The sequence below is a fragment of the Chlorocebus sabaeus genome, chromosome 27, assembly GCF_047675955.1.
Source record: "Chlorocebus sabaeus isolate Y175 chromosome 27, mChlSab1.0.hap1, whole genome shotgun sequence".
NCBI lineage: Eukaryota > Metazoa > Chordata > Mammalia > Primates > Cercopithecidae > Chlorocebus > Chlorocebus sabaeus.
Genome location: NC_132930.1, coordinates 10193819 through 10218545, shown reverse-complemented (window position 1 = coordinate 10218545; position 24727 = coordinate 10193819). Strand labels below are relative to the sequence as shown.

Here is a 24727-nt window from a genome sequence, read left to right as displayed (position 1 = left end):
CCCAAGTAGCTGGGACTAGAGGCACACGCCACCACGGCCAGCTAATTTTTGTATTTTTAGTAGAAATGGGGTTTCACTACATTGGCCAGGATGGTCTCGATCTCTTGACCTCAAGATCTGCTCGCCTTGGCTTCCCAAAGTGCTGGGATTACAGGCGTAAGCCATGGTGCCCAGCTATTTTTTTTTTTTTTTTTTTTGAGACGGAGTCTTGCTCTGTCATCCAGGCTGGAGTGCAGTGGCACAGTCTTGGTTCACTGCAACCTCTGCCTCCTGGGTTCAAGCGATTCTCCTGCCTCAGCCAAAGTAGCTGAGATTACAGGGGTGCACCACAACACCCAGCTAATTTTTTTGTATTTTTAAAAGAGACAGAGTTTCACCATGTTGGCCAGGCTGATTTCAAACTCCTGACCTCAAAAGATCTGCCTGCCTTGGCCTCCCAAAATGCTGAGATTACAAGTGTGAGCCACTGTGCCCAGCCATGTTTCTTATTAACTAAATATTTAAATGCTCATTCTTAAACTGTGCTGGGGCCAGGATAGTGTCTGATTTATCTTTGTATCCCTCACAAACTTGTCCCAATATCTTTTATATGATGGTCCTATGTAGGTTTAATTTAAATCAAATTAAATTATAGGCCACTTTCCCCTTCTTTGTAGTAAAAAGCTACGTTGTACAAAATAAACAGTACCACATAACTTGTAATGGGAAAAAAATCTCTTCCATTTTCAAGTGAAGAAGCAGAAAACTCATTTTTAGAAGCTACCTTTAGGGATTGCCTTGAGCAGCCTGGGGTCATTTTGTGACAGTTCCCTACCAGTGGTTGGCCAAGGAAAAGACAACGTATTTTAACTCAGTTGTTTGACCTCTGGGTGTATTTGCTCTTTAGTAAGCATCCCTCATATGGACCACATGAGTTTTACCTGAAGTCTTAATTGGGTTAGAGTCTGCCTTCTTGAAACAAAATGATGAGGAGGCCATTTTCCAAAAGGTACATCTTCTAGGCCAGGCATGGTGGCTTGCACCTGTAATCCCAGCACTTTGGGAAGCCAAGGCAGGTGGATCACCTGAGGTCAGGAGATCAAGACCAGCCTGGCCAACATGATGAAACATGTCTCTACTAAAACTACAAAAATTAACCAGGCATAGTGGCCAGTGCCTATAATCCCAGCTACTCAGGAGGCTGAGGCAGGAGAACCACTTGAACTTGAGAGGCAGAGGTTACAGTCAACCAAGATTGTGCCACTGCACTCCAGCGTGGGCGACAGAGCGAGACTCCATCTCAAAAAAAAAAGATATATCTTCTAGTGATTATTAGGTTATTAGGACAGGGATTTTAGGAAAATCTGTTTCTAACAGATCTGTGGTTTCACTAAATGAGCTACAATTCCAAAATATGAAGAGCCATTTACCAAAGAAACAATTTCAGCAGGCCACGTTTTCCTCCTTTTCAAATGCAACTTGTATTTTCAACTTGTAGGTTAAATAATATCTACCTCTTAATTCATTAACTTCATTGGAATGAAAATCTAGGCTATGATTAGTAGGAAAGGGTAAGGACTCCAAATGTTTTACTATTTTTATTTTACTTAAAGTTCCCATCAGGAGCCCTGTGGTATTTCCTCCCCTAACCTTTCCTATCATCTAACTTCAGTTGCCATGTTGATCAAGGAAACTATACTTGCTGTGGCTTGAGAAAAATCAAGGCCCCAATCTAAACACTTCACATTATATGTCTCAAAACATCACTATGTACCTCGTGAATATGTAATTATTACTTGTCAATGAAATAAATAAAATTAAAAAAAGAAATTAACCAAAAGAGAATATAAGAAGGATGTTGAAATTCTTTGTTAAAAATAAACAGGCTGGGCACGGTGGCTCACCCCTGTAATACCAGCACTTTGGGAGGCCAATGTGGGAGGTTCACCTGAGGTCAGGAGTTCAAGACCAGCCTGACCAACATGGAGAAGCCCCATCTCTACTAAAAATACAAAATTAGCCAGGCATGGTGGTGCATGCCTGTAATCCCAGCTACTTAAGAGGCTGAGGCAGGAGAATTGCTTGAACCCAGGAGGCAGAGGTTGCAATGAGTCAAGATCGCGCCATTGTACTGGGTAATAGGAGTGAAACCCTGTCTCAAATAAATAAATAAATAAATAAATAAATAAATAAATAATAAATGGGAAAGAATGGGGAAAAAAATCCCTACTAATTTTTTTTCCTTATTTGTTATAGAACTATATAGGGTTTTTTTCCTTAAGTTGGGTTTTTAAATTTATATATTTTATTTATTTATTTGGTTTTTTTAATCAGCTAAATTTAAGATTCATTATTTATATTTTGCTAGGAATTTTTCCATATAACCTAAATGTCAAACTTATTGATATAAATCATATATAATATCCTCATTCTATTCTTTGTATTGTGAAATAAGCTCTTTATAAGGTCATAAAACAAATAAACATCTCAAATAAAATCAGGTAATGACCTGGACTTTTTTTGAATCAAGCCAGGCACAGGGGTCATACCTGCAATCCCAGCACTATGGGAGGCTAAGGCAAGCAGATCTCTTGAGCCCAGGAGTTCAAGACCAGCCTGGGAAACATAGCAAGACCTCGTCTCTATAAAAAATTAAAAATTAGCTGGGCCCAGCTACTCAGGAGGCTGAGACAGGAGAACTGCTTGAGCCCAGGAGTTCGAGGCTGCAGTGAGCCCTGATTGCACCACTGCATTCCTGCCTAAGGTGACAGAGCAAGACTGTCTCAAAACAAAACAAAAAAAAATCGCATCAAGTTTACTCATAACTAAGAAACCAGCAAGCTTGAGAAGGCCAATTCCATGGAATTAGGGCTCCTTGTGTGTATACATGAACATGTGTAAATTTCTGCATCTGTCAATTCAGTAACTGGCCAAAGTGCCCCAGCTCAGCAGTTCTCTTGATAGAAAATGTCAACACAGGTTGGGTGCGGTGGCTCAAGCCTGTAATCCCAGCACTTTGGGAGGCAGAGGTGAGTGGATTCCCTGAGGTCAGGAGTTCGAGATCAGCCTGGCCAACATGGTGAAAACCCCATGTTCACTTAAATACAAAAAATTAGCCGGTGTGGTGGCGCACACCTATAATCCCAGCTACTGGGGAGGCCGAGGCACGAGAATTGCTTGAACCCGGGAGGCGGAGGTTGCAATGAGCCGAGATGGTGCCACTGCACTCCAACCTGGGCAACGAGAGTGAAACTCCGTCTCAAAAAAAAAGAAAAAAGAAAAGAAAAAGAAAATGTCAACACAGAGCACTAAGGTTTGAAACCTAAGAATCTCACACTGGCCTCAAAGCACAAGTAGAGTCAAGTAGCTGGTCCAAGTAGCTGCCTCTGTTCATTCTATTTAAAGCATTATTTTTTAAATCCTGCCTTTGGTGGGAGAATCATACACATACTTTGACTATGTCGATGATCACCTTTCCCTGATGCCATCAAGGATGCAGAGAAAAAGAAATGTGGACACATTGTCTGTGAAAACCACCTCTTACTAGAAGCTGATTACCTTCCTGGGGGAGGTAGGTGAGGGAAATTAAGAACACAGATTTGGGGAAAATTCAAAGGATTAGCAGGGGAGCAAGACTTGGGCTCTAACTCTAGGACATAGTGCTGATAGACAAGGTAAGATTTCTGTCTGAACCACAAAAACAACAAAATCTGATCATCAGTCTGAAATCCATCTCTTTAAGAGGTTTTAAAGATTCTTCCAGAAATTTGACTAAGTTTTCATTTTACAACAAACACCTGTTCACATGAAGCCACTCTCCCTCCCTTTCCCCCCATAGCTCATGCTATTCCTTGACCCTTCTCAACACTCTCTCCACACTGGGACCCTGCACAGGCTGTTTGATGTAGCCACTGCTGCCTGTCCCCAATCCCCCTCTGCCTATCCTCCAGGTCTCAGAACGCCATTTAATCTCCAAGAAATCTTCCCGCTAGTCCCCTCCTGACTCAGATTATGTTAGGTCCTCTTGTTTTTATTTATTTATTTTTTGGAGACAGGGTCTTGTTCCGTTGCCCCAGCTAGAGTGCAGTGACGCAATCTTGGCTCACTGTAGCCTCAACCTCCCAGGCCTAAGCAATTCTCTCACTGCAGCCTCCCAAGTAGCTGGGACTATGGGTGCGTGCCAGCACCCCCAGCTAATTTGTTTATTTTCCAGTAGAGAATGGGATGACAACGTTTAAAATTTTTGTAGAGATGGGTCTCATTATGTTGCCCAGGTTGGTCTTGAACTCCTGGGCTCAAGTGATCCTCTCACCCTGGCCTCCCTATGTGCTGGGATTGCAGGCATGAGCCATTCTGGCTAGCCTAGGTTTTCTTTTTTTTTTTTTTTAGATGGAGTCTTGCTCTTTTGCCCAGGCTGGAGTGCAGTGGCGCGATCTCGGCTTACTGCAACCTCCGCCTCCCGGGTTCAAGCAATTCTCCTGCCTCAGCCTCCTGAGTAGCTGGGATTACAGGCGCCCGCCACCACGCCAAGCTAATTTTTGCATTTTTAGTAGAGATGGGGTTTCACCATGTTGGTCAGGCTGGTCTCGAACCCCTGACCTCGTGATCCACCCACCTCGGCCTCCCAAAGTGCTGGGATTACAGGCGTGAGCCACCGCGCCCAGCCGGTTTTCTTGTTTTAAACTCTTAAGTCCTTACAATTCTTCATCAGCCCACTCATTACTACGTTAATATATTATTTAATATCTTCTGTGACTACTAAAGTAATCTTGTGGGGACAGCAATCCTTTCTGTCCTAATTACTTCTTAATTATGCTGCATCTAGCACAGAGTCTAGCATAGAGCCTAGCACAGAGCCTAGCACAGAGTCTAACACAGAGTCTGACACAGAGCAGTTGCTCAAAAAATGTTTGTTAGTGGATTTACTTGTATCCCTACAGATCATATACTATCACCTATAGGGTCTCATAATGTGGAGGTTTTGCAAATGTTAAAGTCTGTCTCAATCAGGCAAATGTGGCTTAGGGAATCGTGCCCATTCTGTGGCATTAACTCTCGAGATGCTATTTTTCTGCACATTTAACATGAACATGGATTTGGACTCTGCTCTCACAGATAAATGAACGAGTCATTCTGGGACATAGCATGGGGCATTTTCATTGCGAACTCCTACCCGCTGATTGCAGGAGGGGAATCTTGAATAAGTGTCTGATTCTGGGATCTTATGTCTGGAAGACTGCTCCATTATCTCACATAGGCTATTCTGAGTGCCAGCGCCCACTATTTACAAGGTCCTTGGGGTGCTCATCTCAAGACCATCATATGAAGTCACCAAAAAAAAGTTTTCTTTCAGTATTAGAAAACTAAATTCTGGCTGGGTGCGGTGGCTCATGCCTGTAATCCCAGCACTTTGGGAGGTTGAGGTGGGCAGATCACTTGAGGTCAGGAGTTTGAGACCAGACTGGCCAACATGGTGAAACTCCATCTCGACTAAAAATACAATAATTAGCCAGGTGTGGTGGTGCGTGCCTGTAGTCAGTCCCAGCTACTCGGGAGGCTGAGGCAGGAGAATCACATGAACCCGGGAGGCGGAGGTTGCAGTGAGCCGAGATCGTGCCACTGCACTCCAGCCTGGGCGATAATGTGACTTCGTTTCAAAAACAAAAACAAAAAAAGAAACCTAAATTCTTTCTTTGGTAAGCACAGACTTCTTACTAATCAGCTACTCATCAGACTATACATTTCTTACCCTTAAAAATTGAACCCTTTGAAAAGAAAAAAGAAAAAAATTTGTATTGTGTGAAAACTAGGAGGTAGGGAATACTTAATGCTAGTCATCTGGGGATTATCAGAGAAATGCTGTATTTCACCAGACCTGTTTGCATAAGGTGCGCTGAATTTCAGACATGTTAAACTGTGTGTGTGAAGGGCGGGGGGCCACATTCTACAGTTGATGATATGCAGTAGCGCTGCAGGAAGAACCCACTGCCAGACATTTTCATGAAATCAGTATTAAAAGCGTTTCAGTGAAATCATTCAAATATACCTCTGTCATTCTTTTTGGCAGTGGGAGTCCTCTAAGGACATTTGTACTTAACAAACATACAGGGCACTCTGGCCTAGTAAATTAAACAAACACAACAAGAATATGTTTGTAAAAAGAAAAACAAAGTGGGGTGGCAAGGGTTAGCATTTTGATGTTGCTATGTGATGTTCACCCACTTTTCTCTGCCCCTGGGTTATGTGCATTTGAGTCATGGTGAAGATGATGCCAACTTACCAAACCTCCTCAGTGAGCCAAGGATTGCTGATCTCTGCTGGGTGACCTGACGCAGAATCTCCTTCCAAGGCCTCCGTTACCTAAGCTGCGAAATGAAAAGGATAACAGATATGACCCAAAGACCAGTATTGAGAAGTCCAAAGTTAGTGATGACTAAATGGAACTGGGGGAGGGGGTGAGAAAAAAGAACATAGTGTTTTGCTATTATCACAGGCCGTTGTGTGTGCCTGGAACTGCAAGGCAAGCTACATAACCAGGCAATATGGGAAATCTCCCGTGGCCCACATATACATGGAGAAAATAGGTCACATCATTTTGCCAGCTCTGCAAGACTACTCCGTTTCACATTAATTAAAGGACACTTAAGGAAAGAAAATCTTACTATGACAAAGAGAGAAAGGAGAGCCTCACGCCTGTAATCCCAGCACTTTGGGAGGCCGAGGCAGGAGCATCACTTTAAGCCCAGGAGTTTGAGACCAGCCTGGGCAATAGAGTGAGATCCCATCTCTACAAAAAAATTTAAAATTAGCTGGGCGCCCATGGTCCCAGCTTGCTGGGGGAAGCTGAGGCAAGAGGATCACTTGAGCCTAGGAGTTCTGAGGCTGCAGTGAGCTATGATCATGCCACTGCACTCCAGCCTGGGAAACAGAGTGAGATCCTGTCTTTTTTTTTGAGACAGAGTCTCCCTCTGTCACTCAGGCTGGAGTGCAGTGGCATGATCTCAGCTCACTGCAACCTCTGTCTCCCAGGTTCAAGTGATTCTCCTGCCTCAGCCTCCCAAGCAGCTGGGACTACAGGGGCGCCCCACCATGCCCAGCTAACGTTTTGTATTTTTAGTAGAGACGGGGTTTCACCATGTTGGTCAGGCTGGTCTCGAACTCCTGATCTCATGTGATCCACCCGCCTCAGCCTCCCAAAGTGCTGGGATTACAGGTTTGAGCCACTGCGCCTGGCAAGTAAATACTTTTGATTAGCTACGTTCAGTGTAGAAGATTTTATTATACTACTGTCTCACCAAGAATAAATAAAGCTGCGACAAATGTCTCGTTCCTGTGATCCCCTCCGAGAAAGACTACAACATACCTCTTGGATAAGAAAATACTGGGCTCTGCTAACTCCTGCAGTCCAGCTCAGTAATCATTGGTTCCAAAGTTCTTCCCAACGCAATGGCCAAATTAACTAAGGTTGAGCTTCTGATTAACATACAGTACTGGAAGGAACTTTGACCCACAGAAACCTGGCATTTGACTTGCTTCTCTGAGTTCAACCTGTGTCACGAGTGCCTGTTTCAAGGGTAATAAAGGACCTGGCTGTTTGCTTACAGCAAATGGAGGTGGTGCCATGTCATTATACAGCTTTTACCTCTCCTGTCCACCTAACCCTTGGCAAAGAAAGTTTGCAGCCCACACACCAGTGTTTGGAGTGATAGAATGAAAAAGGGTATAAATTTCCAAAATGAAAAGCACCTAAGTTCTACGGGGCATTCCGGCTAAATGTTAGCTGCTTAAGAAACATGAATATGGTACCAAGATCAAAGTGACCAGAGTGGAGATCAGGTGTTTGAGCAGGTGCATATTATAACCATCCAGATTCTGCCTCAGTGAACGAAATGCTCTCTCTGCTGGGTTCCCTTTTAGTGACATGTTATAAAACAGGAATCAGATGCAAGGAACAGACCACAGTACCTGAGAGTTCATGACCCTTCCTGTTCTAAGATATATAGTGCCCCTCCCTGCCCTGCCAAATTCATAAATTCGAGTTCTAACCTCTAGTATCTCACAATGTGACTACATTTGGAGACAGGGTCTTTAAATGGGTAATTAAGATTAAGTGAGGTCATGCGGATGGGCCCTAATGCAATATGACCAGTGTCCTTATAAGAAGAGGAAATTCGGCTGGGGGCGGTGGCTCACCCTTGTAATCCCAGCACTTTGGGAGGCCGAGGCAGGCGGATCACAAGGTCAAGAGATTGAGACCATCTGGACAACATGGTGAAACCCCGTCTCTCCTAAAAATACAAAAATTAGCCAGGCGTGGTGGTGCGCACCTGTAATCCCAGCTACTAGGGAGGTTGAGGCAGGAGAATTGCTTGAACCCAGGAGGCGGAGCTTGCAGTGAGCTGAGATTGTGCCACTGCACTCCAGCCTGGGCAACAGAGTGAGACTCTGTCTCAAAAAAAAAAAAAAAAAAAGAAAAAGAGGAAATTCAGACACAGACAACACAGACCGAGGGACGACCATGTGAGGGCACAATAAGGGCAGCCATCTGCAAGCCAGGCAGAAAAGCCTCCAGGTAAATCAACCCTGCTGTCACCTAGATGTTGGACTTCCAGCCTTCACAACCATGAGAAAATAAATGTCTGCTGTTGAAGCCACTTGGCCCACGGTATTTTGTTATGGTAGCCTCAACAAAGAAATATACTGCCCCTCCCCACAACCCCCAACCTCATCTCCCAGGACCAGATGAGTCGCAGATGAGTAAGGAGGTCAAGAAGGGCATGATAATCAGAGTGGATTAACTGTGCAATTAATCAGTGGTAAACAGGACAGCACATGCTCTATCCACAGGTATCAAATTCAAAAAACTTAAAATACTATGAGGCCATACAAAAGATGGCCATGGCTTGATGATGCCCTTCAGGTTGCAATTCCTGGGCTAAACCATTACAGTATGATATTTAAAAACACCCACTATTAATGCCTTCAACAAATATGAAATGAATACCTCCTACAGGCCAGGCCCTATGCCAGGCAATGGCAACAGCAGTGGTGAATACGAATATGTTCTATGCCTTTGCGGTATTGTAGTCTGAATAGTGAGTTCAGGTGCTGAGCTAGGTTAGAAATGTCAAGTTGAGAAGACAAAGTCACTGCCCTCCAGGAGGGTACACGTTAGTGGGGCACAGAGTTGGGACAAGACATTATAAAACAATGTGACACCAGCTCTAATCCACAAGGGGCCCTGGAAGCTGGGAAGAAGATGATCCCACATCTGTGTGGGCTAATCAGGGAAGATGTGAGCCAAGTCCTCAAGGATGAGTAACAGTTTACCCGGCAGACACGTCTGAAAGACAAGAGGGCATTTTCCAGACAGAACAGTCAGTTCCTGGTGCAGGGACATGAGAGTGTACAGGATCTCTGGAGATCAACAATGAGCTGAGCACAGCCAGGGTGAAGGCAGGCAGGGGAGAGCAACAGGATGTGCCGCTGCCAAGGCAAGGAACCAGGAGCCCACATTTGATTGCCGAGGGAGCCATCGGAGAATTTTAATCAGGAAGGTGACATCACCAGAACTGCATGTTAGAAGGATCACAATGCAGAGAAGGGCTAAAGACAGGGCGACCTGTCAGGAGACAATGAAGGCAGGAAACAGACATAGGGAGGCTTGCTGGTCAAGGTCAGTCGTTATGGCATTCAGCTGCAGCCACGGGTGACACTGCCCAAGGGCATTATGTACAGGGAAAGAGAAGCCCTGGCTTTTAAATCTGAGTACATATTACTTTTTTTTTTTTGAGACAGCGTTTTGCTCTTGTCACCCAGGCTGTAGTGCAATGGCGCTATCTCGGCTCACTGCAACCTCTGCCTCCTGGATTCAAGGGATTCTCCTGCCTCAGCTTCCCCAGTAGCTGGGAATACAGGCACGTGACACCATGCCGGCTAATTATTGTATTTTTAGTCAAGACAGGGTTTCACCATGTTGGCCATACTGGTCTTAAACTCCTGAGCTCAAGTGATCTGCCCAACTCGACCTCCCAAATTGCTGGGATTACAAGCATGAGCCATTTCGCCCGACCTGGGTACATATTATTTTGATCAATGAGAAAATTAGTTTCTTAAGAAACTTTTAATTTCACTTATCCTCATCAGGAAACTAACCTCACTCATTCTTTTTTTATCAATCAAAAGCCACACGTGACTGTATCTCAGTTTCTTTCTTTCTTTTTTTTTTTTTTTTTTTTTGAGACGGAGCCTTGCTCTGTCGCCCAGACTAGAGTGCAGTGGCGCAATCTGCAACCTCCGCCCCCTGGGTTCAAGTGATGCTCAGGACTCAGCCTCCTGAATAGCTGGGATTACAGGCACGTACAACCATGCCCAGCTAATTTTTGTATTTTTAGTAGAGACGGGGTTTCGCCATGTTGGCCAGGCTACAGGCGTGAGCCACCACGCCTGGCCAGTACCTCAGTTTCCCTCTTATTTTCCTCAGTCTGTAAGTAAGGATAATAATAGCACTTCCTTTATAGGGAGGATTCCTTAAGTTAAACAATGCAAGTACGTAGGTGCGATAATTTTTTTTTTTTTTTGAGATGAAGTCTCTCTCTGTGGCCCAGGCTGGAGTACAATGGCATGATCTTGGCTCACTGCAACCTATGCCTCCCAGGTTCAAGCAATTCTCCTGCCTCAGCCTCCCAAGTAGCTGGGATTACAGGTATGCGCCATCATGCCCGGCTAATTTTTTTTTTTTTTTTTTTTTTTTTTGAGACGGAGTCTTTTGTTTTGTTTTGTTTTTTGTTTTTTTTTTTGAGACGGAGTCTGGCTCTGTCCCCCAGGATGGAGTGTAGTGGCCGGATCTCAGCTCACTCCTAGCTCTGCCTCCCAGGTTCAGGCCCTTCTCCTGCCTCAGCCTCCCAAGTAGCTGGGACTACAGGCACCCGCCACCTCGCCCAGCTAGTTTTTTTTTTTTTTTGTATTTTTTAGTAGAGAAGGGGTTTCACTGTGTTAGCCAGGATGGTCTCAATCTCCTGACCTCGTGATCCACCCGTCTCGGCCTCCCAAAGTGCTGGATTACAGGCTTGAGCCACCACACCCGGCCGAGACGGAGTCTTGCTCTGTCGCCCAGGCTGGAGTGCAGTGGCACAATCTCAGCTCACTGCAACCTCCGCCTCCCAGGTTCAAGCAATTCTCCTGCCTCAGCCTCCTGAGTAGCTGGGATTACAGGCATGTGCCACCACACCTGGCTAATTTTTGTATTTTTAGTAGAGACAGGGTTTCACCATGTTGGTTAGGCTGGTCTCAAACTCCTGACCTCGTGATCCGCCCACTTCAGCCTCCCAAAGTGCTGGGATTACAGGCATGAGCCACCGCGCCCATAATAAATGTTAAATACAGCAGAAATAAACATTAAAGAACAAATGGGAAATTAATGATTATTCAGTTAATGACAGTTCTCCCTCTCCGTGAATATTAGCCAGAGGATAACGACCACCACAGCCACAAAGGGTCAAACCCAACAGAACTGTCTTGGAACGAAGCTGGGTTTGATTTCCTTACATCTCTCCCGAATTCTCACATGGTCTACACAAGAACGTAAGTTTTGTGCATGATCATTACTTTAAAATTACAAAATGCTTTGTGTCAGGTAAAATGCTTTCAAGGATTAAAGATTAAAGGGGATGTGGGGTCTTCAAGGGGAGACTGACTGCAGAGGGGTATGAGAAAACTTTCTAGAGATGTTAGTTCCTACATCTTGATGGGGCAGTGGCTTCACAGCTGGATACATGTGTTAAAAGTCACCACTGAAAATGTGTGAAGTTTATCATACGTAATTTTTTTTGAGACAAAGTCTCACTCTGTCGCCCAGGCTGGAGTGTAGTGGTGTGATCTCAGCTCACTGCAACCTCCTCCTCCTGGGTTCAAGTGATTCTCCTGCCTCAGCCTCCAGAGTAGCTGGGACTACAGGTGCCCAGCACCATGCCTGGCTAATTTTTGTATTTTTAGTAGAGACAGAGTTTCACTATGTTGGCCCGGCTGGTCTCAAACTCCTCACCTCAAGTGATCCGCCCACCTCAGCTTCCCAAAGTGCTGGGATTACAGGTGTGAGCCACTGCGCCTGGCCCTATCATACATAAATGATACCTTAATAAAGATTGAAGGGACAGAAGATGGAGGAATACGGGATTCAAGGGGAAATGGGTATTTATATTCAAGAGAAGCCAAAAATAGATGTGCATGAAGAAACTCTCTTAAAACTTTTAATTTCCAAAATCATTCTCTCTCTGAATAGATGAAACTGTCAAGGAATACAAACAAACAAACAAACAAAAAAAAAAAAAGAAAAGAAAAAAAGAAAAGAAAAAACTTCCTTATGCAATAAATATTTTGAAAAATTTAGACATCTTTCCCTTCATTATCCTGTAGCTAACGAACAGCACTTTTTTACCCGTAGGTTCACTGGACAAGCTGCCCTCTTGTGGTTCTGATATACTTCCTGAGCACAAAAGTGGGCTGTTGTGAGGATGTGTAGGCAGCAAGCCCAGCCTGCCCACAAATATTTGTCAAGGTAACTGAGAGTGAATGTTCTGACCTGCTTCTACATGAGAGGTATACACATCACTATGGGCTTGGGTCACAGTTTTAAAAGAATGATGAAAATATGGTGGCCACAAAATACATGTGGTTTGAGGCTGACAAATTCAAAAGACAATTTAATCTCTATTTACATTGCCACTTAATTTTAAGGCACTTTAGTACATACTTTCACTTTGGCAACGTGGAATCAGCATATCAGAAGCAAGCACGTCTCAAACAAGGTCAGGGCAAAGAAAGCAGAACTGGAAGCTCCGATTCTACCATCTGTGAATATATTCAATATTCCCAAGATATCTTTGTATAAAGAAAGAAAACAGGCTGGGCATGGTGGCTCACGCCTGTAATCCCAGGACTTTGGGAGGCCGATGTGGGCGGATCACGAGGTCAGGAGATAGAGACCATCCTGGCTAACACGGTGAAACCCCGTCTCTACCGAAAATACAAAAAATTAGCCGGGCGTGGTGGTGGGCGCCTGTAGTCCCAGCTACTCGGGAGGCTGAGGCAGGAGAATAGTGTGAACCCGGGAGGCGGAGCTTGCAGTGAGCCAAGATTGCGCCACTGTACTCCAGCCTGGGCGACAGGGCGAGACTCCATCTCAAAAAAAAAAGAAAGAAAACAACAAAACAAAGCAAACAAATAGTACCTAATAAAAACAACCTGCATTTTATTAATATTGGCAAGCAGAATCCAGGTCTCTAAAGGAAGTACACAAGGAAGACAGAAAGAGGGAGGAGGGGAGAATCAAATAGCGTACTTTTCTTCCTTCCTTCCTTCCTGCCTCCCTCCCTCCCTCTCTCTCTCTCTCTCTCTCTCTCTCTTTCTTTCTGAGTCTCGCTCTGTTGCCCAGGCTGGAGTATAGTGGTGGGATCTCGGCTCATTGCAGCCTCTGCCTCCTGGGTTCAAGCGATTCTCCTGCCTCAGCCTCCCGAGTAGCTGGGATTACAGGAACCTGCCACCACTTCCAGCTAACTTTTGTATTTTTAGTAGAGACAGGGTTTCACTGTGTTGGCCAGGTTAGTCTTGAACTCCTGACCTCAAGTGATTCACCCACCTTGGCCTCCCAAAATGCTGGGAATTACAGGTATGAGCCACTGCATAGCCACAGCACAATTTTCAAAAGTTACACTAAAAGAAGATAAAAGATGACACAGGCATCGACTCAAAAACTGGAAACATTTTATCTTCAAGGGAGCAATCCATCTTTATACAAGACCTTTTTTAAAAGAAAAATATAGAGGCCCTAAGATTTTTTTAAAGATAAGGATTTAGGGGCTAGGTGCAGTGGCTCACACCTGTAATCCCAGCACTTTGGGAGGCTGAGGCAGGCGGATCACAAGGTCAGGAGATGGAGACCATCCTGGCTAACATGGTGAAACCCCGTCTCTACTAAAAATACAAAAAATTAGCCGGGCGTGGTGGCAGATACCTGTAGTCCCAGCTAATCGGGAGGCTGAGGCAGGAGAATCGCTTGAACCCGGAAGGTGGAAGTTGCAGTGAGCTAAGATCATGCCACTGCACTCCAGCCTGGGCGACAGAGTGAGACTTCGTTTCAAAAAAAAAAGAAAATAAATAATAAAAAACAAAAAGATAAAGGATATAAATAAAAATAGGCTATGTATGTCAACTGTTGATGTGTTAAAAATTCATCTAGTCCAGATCCTGCAGTATAAGGTGGGCGAAAATAATTTGAACCAGGGGTAGACTCATTTCTGTATATGGCTGCCAAATCCATCTTCTCATAGATCAATCTTTCTTTTTAAACACGGTCACATCACTTCCCTTCTCAAAACCCTCCAATGGCATCTCCTCACACTTGGAATAAAATCCAGAGTCCTTCCTGAGGTTCCCTCTAGGAGCCTGCATAAAGTGGCTTGGCTGTGCTCCATGCCCTGCTGTTCATTCTCCATCAACCTCACAGTGGCCTTCTGGCCGTTTCTTCAACTCACCAGCTCATCCTCTCCTCCTGCCCTGGCACTCACTGTCGCCCCCACCCGGAATTTCCTTTCCCAGCCTCTACCCCACCCCCCATCCTAGCTCTCTTCCTGACTGAATTCAGGTCTTGGCTCAAATGCCAGCTCCTCCAAGAAGTCTTCTCTGACCACTTTTTTTTTTTTTCTTGAGATGGAGTCTCGCTCTGTCACCCAGGCTGGAGTGCAGTGGCACAATCTCGGCTCACTACAAACTCCAGCTCCAGGTTCAAGTGATTCTCCTGCCTCAGCCTCCCAAGTAGCTGGGACTACAGGTGTGCACCACCACGCCCCACTTCTGATCGCTTTTTTTTTTCCTTTTTAAATATGCAATGCTTTGTGAATTGATTATTCTTTTAAAAGCGTTCTCCAGTCACCAACCGTATACTCTTTCTTCCTCTTCCCTATTTTTATTTCTTTTCTTTGCACATATTATTATCTGAAATTGCATTTTTTGTTTGTTTGTTTTTTTGAGACAGAGTCTCACTCTGTCACCCAGGCTGGAGTGCAGTGGCATGGTCTCGATTCACTCCAACCTCAGCCTCCTAGGTTCAAGCAATTCTCCTGCCTCAGCCTCCCAAGTAGGTGGGATTACAGGCGCACGCCACTATGCATGGCTATTTTTTGTATTTTTAGTAGAGACCTCATTTCACCATGTTAGCCAGGCAGGTCTCAAACTCCTGACCTCAGGTGATCTGCCCACCTCGGCCTCCCAAAGTGCTGGGATTACAGGTGTGAGCCACTGCGCCGGCCAATTATATATTCATTTTTATCACTTTTCACTATCTATCTGCCCCACTAAAATATGAGCTTCATGATAAGGGACTTTTTCTTCTTCACCAAGGCATTCCCAGCTCCTAACGCAGGGTCTAGCACTAGTCAATACTCAATATTTGAGAAATAAAATATCCCCTGCTTGGAGAGAGAATAACCCCTTAATCAAACTTGTTCCAACACTATTACTATCAACAAGCTAAAAAGCCCATGTCTTTTACTTGAATTCAGAGTGCTGAACAGTGGTTGACCAGCAACCTCTGCAAAGAAGTTCTTTGAGATCAGAGACATCTGAAGGTAAAATAGGGCCTTCGTTGTAAGATGAGCCAGCCAGTCCTTTTGTCCTGAAACCGAGTACACAAGTGCAGAGAGGTCACCTGGTTTCTCCAAGCTCACATAGAAATGGTGAACATCAGGAGACGCGGGACCACTTAAAGCATGCACAGTCCCATATCCATCTCCGCGACCCCAGGACCCAGCACGGTGCCTGGTGCAAAGAATGCACTTAGCGGAATTGCGCCCAGGGAACGAATGTTCTCTAAGGGCTCATTAAACTGAACTGCACTTCCTCTCATTACTGTCCCAACGATAACTCCCTATCCGAGAACCATTTCCAGTCACTTGAGTCATGTGTCATTACTTCCTGTCCTCTGTCCTTTTAAAGTGCAATTTGACAACATACCAGGCACAATAGTAACATCTGGGGGCTGCTTTGCTTCTAACGTAAGTCAAATAGCCCAGCATGGAAAACACCTAGGAAAAAAGTGGGATATGCAAAGCAAACTTCAAAAAAAAGACAAAAGCTGGTGGGCTAGCCACGGTGTCACGAATGAAGTCTCCAGTGGCTTCATCGTAACAAGTAAGTTTACTTTATGAAAGCTCACACCTGCAGTGGTGCCTTCTGCTCTCAGCACTTTATATATATGATCTCATTGAATTCTTTCCAAGATGTACACCTCACCTGTAAGAGGCACCACAACTCTGAAAAACCAAGTAATTTTTAGAAATAATTCAGCATTCTTTCTGATTGCTCTAGAGGAAGAACAAAATTTTAAAGAAATAATTTAGCAGCAAAATCCTATTTTCCCCTTCCTTCCTTCCTACTTTCCTTCCTTCCCCCTATCTCTCTCGCTCTTTTCTTTCCCTCCCTCCTTCCCTTTCTTCCTTTTTTTTTTTTTTTTTTTTTTTTTTTTTTTTTTACAGACTCTCCCAGGTTTCAGTGCAGTGGCGTGATCTCGGCTCGCTGCAACCTCCAACTCCCGGGTTCAAGTGATTCTCCTGCCTCAGCTTCCTGAGTAGCTGGGACTGCAGGCACGCGCCACCACACTCAGCTAATTTTTGTTTATTTCTTTTGTTTTTGAGATGGAGTTTCCCTCTTGTCGCCCAGGCTGAAATGCAACGGTGCGATTGTGGCTCACTGCAACCTCCACCTCCCTGGTTCAAGCGATTCTCCTGCCTCAGCCTTCCCAGTAGCTGAGATTACAGGCACCTGCCACCATGCCCAGTTAATTTTTTGTATTTTTACTAGAGATGGGATTTCACTATGTTGGACAGGCTGGCCTTGAACTCCAGACCTCAGGCAATCCACCTGCCTCAGCCTCCCAAAGTGCTGGGATTACAGACGTGAGCCACCGCAGCCAGCTTGATTTTTGTATTTTTAGTAGAGAAGGGATTTTGCCATGTTGCCCAGGCTGGTCTCGAACTCCTGGCCTCAAGTAATCCATCCATCTCAGCCTCCAAAAGTGCTGGGATTACAGGGGTAAGTCATCACACCCAGCCCCTCCCTTTCTAGTTTCTAATGAGACTCTCTACAGACTTCATTTCTTCCCCTATGTCTGAGTGTCCATTCGCTCTGCTGAAGAAATAGTGATGTGTGTAATCAAGGAATGCTGCCCGAGATGAGTGGTATTAAGCAATATAGGGTACGTGCAACATATTATCTTTCTAAAATCTGATATGTTCTGGATTCTAAAGCACATCTGACCCAATGGTTTTCGACAAGGATGTCTCATTTACATTAATGCAGGGAAGTAACTTGCCCACATCACACACCACACCTAGTAACTGGCAACGCTAGGACTGCCATCAGGCAGCCTAATTCTGCAGGCCATGCCTGCGGCCGCCACGCCATCCTACCTCTCTCATGAATGATGGGAATGTGATCTGAAAGTCAGTGATTGCCTCAACTGTTTTTCTGATGTGGGTCCCAGAAATAGAATTCGGCAAGATGAACGGCCAACGTGGCCTTGTGCTGTCACCTGTGAAGGCGATTTGGACCAGCGATGACTCTAGCTGAGTTAGGGCACAGCATAGCTGACTTCCCAGAAGTCATGGCTGCTCCCAGGAAAATGGCATCCAGAGGTTTGAAGATCAAAACTTTTGCCTCCCTGAACATCCTCCACAGGAGCCTCTGGGAAACGTCGAGGCCAACCTGCTAGAGACCTGAAAAGATCTTTTTTTTTTTTTTTTTGAGACAGAGTCTCGCTCTCTCGCCCAGGCTGGAGTGCAGTGGCGTGATCTCGGCTCACTGCAACTTCTGCCTCCTGGGTTCTCACGCCTCGGCCTCCTGAATAGCTGGGATTACAGGCGTGCACCACTGCATCCGGCTTATTTTTGTATTTTTAGTAGAGATGGGGTTTCACCATGTTGGCCCGGCTGTTCTCCAACTCCTGACCTCAAGTAATCCGTTCACCTCAGCCTCCCAAAGTGCTGGGATTACAGGCTGAGCCACCGCACCCAGCCTAATACTGTTTGTTTGTTTGTTTTTGTTTTTTTGAAATGGAGTCTGGCTCTGTCACCCAGGTTGGAGTACAGTAACACAGTCTTGGCTCACTGCAACCTGTTTCCCAGGTTCAAGCAATTCTCCTGCCTCAGCCTCCCCAGTAACTGGGATTACAGGTACATGCCACCATGCCCAGCTGACTTTTTGTATTTTTAGTAGAGGTGGGGTTTCACTATGTTGGCCAGGCTGGTCTTGAACTCCTGGCCTCAAGTGATCCACCCGCCTTGGCCTCCCAAAGTGCTGTAATTACAGGCATGAGCCACCGTGCCCGGCCAATACATTCTTTTTTAAATTACACTATGAGGGTCGGGCGCGGTGGGTCACGCCTGTAATCCCAGCACTGTGGAAGGCCAAGGCAGGAGGATCACAATCACACCACCGCACTCCAGACTGGGTGACAAAGTGAGACTCTGTCTCAAAAATAAAGTAAATACGGTTTTTGCTATTACTTTTAATGGCAAAAACCACAATTACTTTTGCACCAAACTAATACATTCTTTTTAAGGTTATACTATGAGGGCCAGACACAGTGGCTCATGCCTGTAATACTAGCAGTTTGGGAGACTGAGGCAGGAGGATCAGTTGAACTCAGGAGTTCTAGACCAGCCTGGGCAATATGGCGAAAACCTGTCTCTACAAAAAATACAAAAATTCACCGGGTATGGTGGTGCACGCCTGTAATCCCAGCTACTTGGGAGGCTGAGCTGGGAGAATCACCTGAGCTCAGGGTGCAAAGGTTGCAGTGAGCTGAGTTTACGCCACTGCACTCCAGCCTGGGCAACAGAGAGAAACCTTGTCTCAAAAAAATATACATACACATGTACATTTACACGATGAGGTGGGATGAAGAGCTGAAGATGGGGTGTCAGCGTGAGAATGTGTGTTGGGGGGCGTGTGGCGGGGAGTTGTGCACATGTAAAAGTGTATGCTCATTAAAAATTGATTTTTCCCTTGGGAGGCCAAGACGGGTGGATCACGAGGTCAGGAGATTGAGACCATCCTGGCTAACACGGGGAAACCCCATCTCTACTAAAAAATACAAAAAACTAGCCGGGCGAGGTGGCGCGCGCCTGTAGTCCCAGCTACTCGGGAGGCTGAGGCAGGAGAATGGCAGGAACCCGGGAGGCGGAGCTTGCAGTGAGCTGAGATCTGGCCACTGCACTCCAGCCTGGGCGATAGAGCGAGACTCCGTCTCAAAAAAAAAAAAAAAAAAAAAAAAAATTGATTTTTCCCTAATGTCTAGAATGCAGAGCAATTATAATTTGTGCTTCAACTTTTCTCTCCCCTAAATTCATTATTGGTGGAAATAAACGATGCTGATCATTTGGGCCCACAGTGTACTTACTTGGCTAAGTCCTTGGGGTTACCTCCATTCTTCAGATCTCAGTCCAAATATCAATTCCTCAGGGAAGACTTCCCCAATGCCCAAAGTAGACTGTCCCACCCTTTAATTCTCACCCACATCTTGGTGTACACTTTCCCTTTGGGCACTCATCATGGCTTCTAATTAAATACTCCTGGCTTTCTTTGTTCACTGACTGGCTGTTCCTACTAGACTGCAATATCCTTGAGGACAGTACTATAAGTATTTGCTCATCTGTGTCCCCAGCACAGAGCATAGCACCTGCCACATCCTAGTAGCTACATAAATATTTGTTGAGCTGGCTGGGTGCAGTGGCTCATGCCTGTAATCTCAGCACTATGGGAGGCCGAGGTGGGTGGATCACCTGAGGTCAGGAGTTGAAGACCAGCCTGGCCAACATGGTGAAATCCCGTCTCTACCAAAAATCCAAAAATCAGCTGGGCGTGGTGGCAGGCACCAGTAAGTAATCCCAGCTACTTGGGATGCTGAAGCAGGAGAATCACTTGAACCCGGGAGGCGGAGGTTGCAGTGAGCCAAGGTGGCACCACTGCACTTCAGCCTGGGTGACAAGAGCAAAACCCCGTCTTAAAAAAAAAAAAAAAAAAGAAAGAAACAAAAAAAGTTGTTGAGTGAATGAATGCATGCATGAGTCTAGAGTTTCACAATAAAAAATCAGAGATTCCTCAGCAGACAAACACAAGGCCTTCTCCCACCTCTGAGTTGTGAAATTGTTATTGCCTGGGCAATCCTATTTGGCAATTTATCATATGTTGCTCAGTGACCTGTTATCTTTATAGTTTTGGATTGTTACTTAATTTTCTAATTCTTTTTTAATGTTTACTCTGGTTACATCTTGTCTTCCCGAGAAGATGATAAGCACATCTCAGTGTAAATTACATCGTCCTAAATTCCTCAAAGCTCCCACAGTGGAGTTTTGCACCTAACCTTTTCGCACTGTTACTTCATTTTGTGCTCAAAACAGATATTATTATTCTCGTGTTTTGCAGATGGAGAAAACTGAAGCTCAGAGAGATAAGTGACTCACAGTTTGTATAAGTTGATATTTGAGATTTGGGATTTCTCCTCTTAAAATACAGATATCTCATTAACACAGGCTCAGAAATCATTTTTCCTCCCTGTGAACATTTGGTCTGTCATTTGCTTTAACTTACACTATATTGAATTCTATTATTTTTAACATTTAGACATTCATTTCCTAAATCATTTATTGAATGAGTAAATATCTAAAAAGTATGTACTGAGGCTGGGCACGATGGCTCACGCCTGTAATCCCAGCACTTCGGGAGACTGAGGCGGGTGGATCACTTAAGGTCAGGAGTTCAAGACCAGCCTGGCCAACATGGTGAAACCCTGTCTTTATTAAAACTACAAAAAAAAAAAAAAAAAAAGGCCAGACATGGTGGCTCACGCCTGTAATCCCAGCACTTTGAGAGGCCGAGGTGGGTGAATAACCTGAGGTCAGGAGTTCAAGACTAGCCTGGCCAAAATGGTGAAACCCCATCTCTACTAAAAATACAAAAATTAGCTAGGTGTGGTGGCAGGCGCCTGTAGTCCCAGCTAATTGGGAGGCTAAGGCAGGAGAATCGCTTGAACTCAGGAGGCAGAGGTTGTAATGGGCCGAGATCATGCCACTGCACTCCAGCCCGGTCGACAGAGACTCCGTCTAAAAAAAAAATTAGCCGGGCGTGGTGGCAGGCGCCTGTAATCCCAGTTACTTAGGAGACTGAGGTAGAAGAATCACTTGAACCCGGGAGGTGGAGGTAGAAGTGAGCCAAGATTGCGCCACTGCACTCCAGCCTGGGTGACAGAGTGACACTCCGTCTCAAAAAAGAAAGAAATATGTACTGAGCCCCTCCTATGTTCCAAGCACTGTGCTAGTGATTGTGGTGAACAGGACACACCCAGTCTTTATTTTATCCCTATTACAAGGTATACTATATTACCATGACATAGATACCATTTTCCCCTCAGTAATGGTTATTTCTTTAGAGGCTACTTCACCAAGATAGAATATAAGCTAGTTTGGATTATATGGAAAAGCAGCCTTTGCCTCTATGTCTGGCAAATAAAAGGAAAGAGCCTAATAAATACTTTTCAAGTGAGTCTAACATGAAATCGGGCTGTGTTTCTCAAACAATTACAGGTGACAAACACAGAATACGATATGGCTAGCCCATAATGTGAGTGTTATTTCTACAATAACGAATCAAGTGACATGGGTATGCAAGCATCATTTCAGAAACTATACAGAGAAGCTGCATTTTCTCTCTCAAGCCCCAAAGTCCAAAATAATGTCGAATGAGAAAGCCTGAAGCAAACATTGGAGATCTTATCTAAATTTTTTAAAAATAAGACTGCTAAGGAAGAAAAACTGAGGTGTTGTTTAAATATAAAAGATTCTATCTTTGTTCCTGTGGGTGACCAACACCAGGGCAGAGAAAATCTTGATTCAGCAAAGATTTTTTGAGTGTCATGAAATATCCCCTCTACCATCCTCCAAGGTCCCACCCAAATCGGGAAGACTCTTGGTGGTGCAAAAATAGGATTATTGTTGTTTTTGCGCAGTCAGGCCCTTTAATAGAGGGTAGAAAGAACACTTGTTCCTCATTTCTCAACTTCTGATTCCTGTTGGTGGCACAAAATATGCCCGAGCCTTGACTCTCAAGCACAACAAACTGCAAATGAAATAGATAAGTCAGTGTTCCTTCAAATCTATACATTACAAGCAGCTTCTAGCGTTTACCTTTTTTAAAATTTTGGCCAAATTACTTGCAATAGCTAGATAGCTGTTAGAGAGAGTAGCAAGTAGGTCTGAGAATCACTCACTTTCTTGACATTACTCTCTTATTTTTCCATCCTGACCCTTGCAGAGGTACAATAGTTAAACACCAGCCCGGTCAGCAAAACGGTGGTCTGACAGTTGTCGGGAATTTCCTAACATGGCCAGGGTCACTGACAGTTAAAGGCTTCACCAGTATCACCTGCACAATCTAACTCCACTCCATGAAAAGTGCAGGAAGCTCTTAAAATGCTTTCCGTGCTGCCTAAGGTTCTGATTTTAAAACACAAGAGTATGGAAATTCAGACTTTTGGTTGTCTCCACTTTGCCAAGGCGCAGCTGTTTCAGGAATGAGCGTGTGCACGGCCCAGCACTTTCTTACCACTCTCGGATGATCACTAGAGTTCAAAGCAACATTGCCAGGTACATTTTTTTAAAAATCTAACCAGAGTTCACAATACAACCAATTCCTTGGATTGAATGAGGACACCCCGGCTCTCCCTGCTCCTGATGGTGTCAGCCTTTGGTCACTTGCCAGCCAGAGGGGAGCCAGGAGGTGACCTCCAATGACCCTCTCCTGCCTAGTCATACATTCGAAGTTTTCATCTATTTTGTATGCTGCAGCCATCTATGTCCTCTTTGACAGCTGACCACCATAATGAACAAAAAGTTGCTGCTAGGCTGGGCGCGGTGGCTCATGCCTGTAATCCCAGCACTTTGGGAGGCCAAGGCAGGTGGATTACGAGGTCAGGAGTTCAAGACCAGCCTGGCCAAAATGGTGAAACCCCGTTTCTACTAAAAATACAAAAAACTGACCGGGCATGGTGGCGGGCGCCTGTAATCCCAGCTACTCGGGAGGCTGAGGCAGGAGAATCACCTGAACCCAGGAAGTGGAGGTTGCAGTGACCTGAGATTACACCACTGCACTTCAGCCTGGGCGAAAAAGTAAGACTCCTTCTCAAAAAAAAAAAAAAAGTTGCTGCTATTCCCTTTTCTCTCATTATTTCCCACATTCTTAGCACTGCCTACGTGTCAGGAACTGCATTCAAGGAGACTATGTGTCTGGTTTTTTCCCTCCCAACAATCAAGCCTGGTAAGGAACTGTTAAACCCACTTTCAGTAAAGGAGACTGAGGTCCAGAGAGATTATCTTATTAAAAAGGGCCCAAGAGGCAGGATAGGACTTAAATCTTAGCCTTTCTGGGACCATTTTTCCACTGTCTTTTTTTTTTTTTTTTTGAGAAGGAGTTTCACTCTTGTTGCCCAGGCTAGAGTGCAATGGCGCAATCTTGGCTCACTGAAACCACCGCTTCCCGGGTTCAAGCGATTCTCTGGCCTCAGCCTCCCAAGTAGCTGGGATTACAGGCATGCACCATGACACCCCGCCAATTTTTGTATTTTTAGTAGAGATGGGATTTCATCATGTTGGTCAGGCTTGTCTCGAACTCCTGACCTCAGGTGATCCACCTGCCTTGGCCTACCAAAGTGCTGGGATTACAGGCATGAGCCACTGTGCCTGACTTCCTTTTTTCTTCTTCCTCTTTTTTTTTTTTTTTTTTTTTTTTTGAGACAGGGGCTTGCTCTGTCACCCAGGCTTGAGTACGGTGGTGCAATCTCAGCTCACGCAAACTCCACCTCCTGGGCTCAGGTGATCCTCCCACCTCAGCCTCCTGAGTAGCTGGAATTAGAGGTTTGCACCACCATGCCCAGCTAATTTTTTTACTTTTTGTAGAGATGGGGTTTTGTTATGTTGCACAAGCTGGTCTTGAACTCTTGGGCTCAAGCAATCCACCCATCTGGGCCTCCCAAAGTGCTGAGATTACAGGTGTGAGCCACATTGCCTGGCCTCCATTGTCTTAATGTAAGATACCCTTTTACTAGATCAGAAATCTCTGCCCTTCTGTCATTCGTTTACTCATTCAGCCAGTCAGTTAACATTCATTAGAGGTCCACAATGCAAGGTCCCCTCAATGACTCAATAACTTGAAACCTGTTTCTCAAATAGCCCATGTGAATAATTACTCATTTTAAAAAGCTATTATTAAATCAATTGCACATTTTACAGTCAGTACCGCATGGTTACAATCCAGGAAACATACCCCCGAGTGATAATCTGTAAAATCCACTAGATTTAAAGATATGCAAAGTTAACAGAAAGAGACCACCTGGTCTGCTGGACTCCAAGACCAGCAGCAGGGGTGGGTAATCAGGCTGTAGGATTAACATGATCAAAGAAAAATGTGTATATCAGAAGGAGTAGTCCTCCTTTGGAAGCCTGGAAAAAGGAGGACAGGTGAAAGTTGATCATGCCCACTGAAGCACAGACCAGGAGAGGGACTTCAGAAGGCTTCCGGTCCCAAAGACAAGATCATTCTACCGTGAAATACACTGAGGTTCCATCAGGCTAAGGAGGCGGGCGTCCTTACATTTTAGACCCCTTCTCCTCTCGCTTCCTCCTATTTTTTTTTTTTTTTTCTG

General features: G+C 44.9%; 1 protein-coding gene across 9 annotated transcripts in view; it reads right to left on the bottom strand.

Moving 5' to 3' along the window:
- Positions 1 to 24727, bottom strand: part of RBM47 (RNA binding motif protein 47) — a 206600-nt gene that overhangs the window by 113630 nt on the left and 68243 nt on the right. For all 9 annotated transcript variants that reach the window (XM_008017582.3, XM_038008606.2, XM_008017583.3 and 6 more), the window contains one exon: positions 6260 to 6344. The gene's annotated coding sequence lies outside the window, so the exon portion shown is untranslated. The remainder of the gene's footprint in view (positions 1 to 6259; positions 6345 to 24727) is intronic.